Source organism: Myotis brandtii, unplaced genomic scaffold (assembly GCF_000412655.1).
Source record: "Myotis brandtii unplaced genomic scaffold, ASM41265v1 scaffold604, whole genome shotgun sequence".
In the NCBI taxonomy this organism is placed as follows: Eukaryota; Metazoa; Chordata; class Mammalia; order Chiroptera; family Vespertilionidae; genus Myotis; species Myotis brandtii.
This window is the reverse complement of record NW_005370286.1, coordinates 2,652,984-2,654,757: the sequence shown is the minus strand read 5'-3', so window position 1 is coordinate 2,654,757 and position 1,774 is coordinate 2,652,984. Positions and strand designations below refer to the sequence as shown.

The 1,774-nt window shown below is 40.8% G+C and overlaps 1 protein-coding gene across 1 annotated transcript in view; it reads right to left on the bottom strand.

Annotated features, from left to right (window-relative positions):
- Positions 1-1,115, bottom strand: part of CACUL1 (CDK2-associated, cullin domain 1) — a 48,882-nt gene extending 47,767 nt beyond the window's left edge. The window contains exon 1 of the mRNA XM_014550591.1: positions 1,109-1,115. The gene's annotated coding sequence lies outside the window, so the exon portion shown is untranslated. The remainder of the gene's footprint in view (positions 1-1,108) is intronic.
- Between the last annotated feature and the right edge of the window lie 659 nt (positions 1,116-1,774).

Genomic DNA, 1,774 nt, shown 5'->3' with positions numbered 1-1,774 from the left:
CCTCTCGTCATAAGGGAGTCTGGCTGCGCACGCGCGTTCGCCGTCTGGTTGCCCTGACGACCGAGAGCCGGGCCGCCTCCTACAGCTGAATGCCAACCCCAGCCGGCTGTCTGGTGCCGTCCGCCACCCTCTCGGTGGTGGTTTTGGGGGGCTCAACGGGTTTACCGGGCCCTCGCACGTCCAGGGCCTCGCAGCCCGGCCTTGGTTTGGGGACGGAGCTAGGGAGCCACCACAGTGCTCGAGTCGCACATTGACAACGTTCTTTTATGGGAGTGCTCGCGGCCTTAGCCCACACCACCCAAACCTCAAAACCGAGAATAAAAGCCGAAACTTAGCAGGGTGACTAAAAAAAAAATGCATGCGTTTGAAATATTCATGGATTTTTTTTTTAAGTTTCTAACTCCTCCATACATTGAAGCCAGAAATTTTAGCGAACTTAAAATACCAAGCTTCATGCCCTATTTCACAAATCAGACTACAAGTTTGAGAGTAAGAGTTTTGAGGGTCAGAGAAAGATTATGTAACTCCATTTTTTTTATTCCTCTACATTCTCAAATTATAGTAATAGCAGTAATATCAAAATATGTTACAATTGCTTATTGTGGAATTTGTTCTAACTACTGGTGCTAAGGAGTGCCTAGAAAAACCCTTTAATACATTTAAGCTAGCAGATACTCTTTATTTCCACAAATATGTAATTAGTGTGAAATGAAGAATCACTTCAGCCACTAAGAAACTGTCTAATGTACTTCAGTGTCCACATTTGTTTCAGCTTCTTTCCATATAGTTTCCCATATATTCTGCACAATCCTAATGGAATTTTTTTTATCAATAACTTAGAATGAATTTCAGACAATGCTCCCCTATATTAAGACATTTTTTAAAATTAACACATGTGTTTAATTCTCTGGGCCTGGACATTTTGGGAATACAAAATAAGGGGGGACATTTTTAAGTAAAAACAATTGACTGGAATACTAAGGGGGGAAATGTAAAATTCTATGCCCAGCAACAACAACAAAAATAATAGAGGGAGAATTAGTCTTTTCAGACTAATAGCTGAGTTTGTCACCAATAGACTTTCTAGGTAGGTGGATGGTTATGTGACTGGAGATGGAGGTCTTCACATAATCAAAGATTCAATACACAAGGAAGATAAAAGGCATAAAGGTGTCTCTGATAACTTTCACAAAAGACATAAAACAAAAATTGGCAAGTACAAGAAGAAAGAGAAATCTACCATCAGAGCAGATGATTTTTCACACATCTCTCTAGTAGATTGCAGTGGGTTAATAGTAACCCTGCATAAGATAAATTCATGTCTTAATCCCTGGAACCTGTGAATGTTACTCCATTTGGAAACAGGTTCTTTGCAGATGTAATTAAAGATCTTGAGAAGATCATTCTGGATTATCCAATGACAGGAGTTCTCAAAAGAGGAAGGCAGAGGGAGATCTGAGACAGAAGGTGAGACAGAGAAGAGGAGGAGGCAATGTAACTACAGAGGCAGAGATTGGAGTGATGAAGCCACACACACACACACACACACACACACACAAATGCTGACAGCCACTAAAAGCTGGGAGAAACAAAGAATGGAGTCTTCTCTAGAGACTCCAGAGAGAATGCAACTCTGCTGATACCTTGATTTCGGACTTGTAGCTTCCAGAATTGTCAGAGAATACATTTCTGTTGTTCAAAGCCACCCTTTTGAATTAATACATGGATCAAGAGCACCAAAAAATCTTTAAGGGATTTAGAAGATTTAAATAAC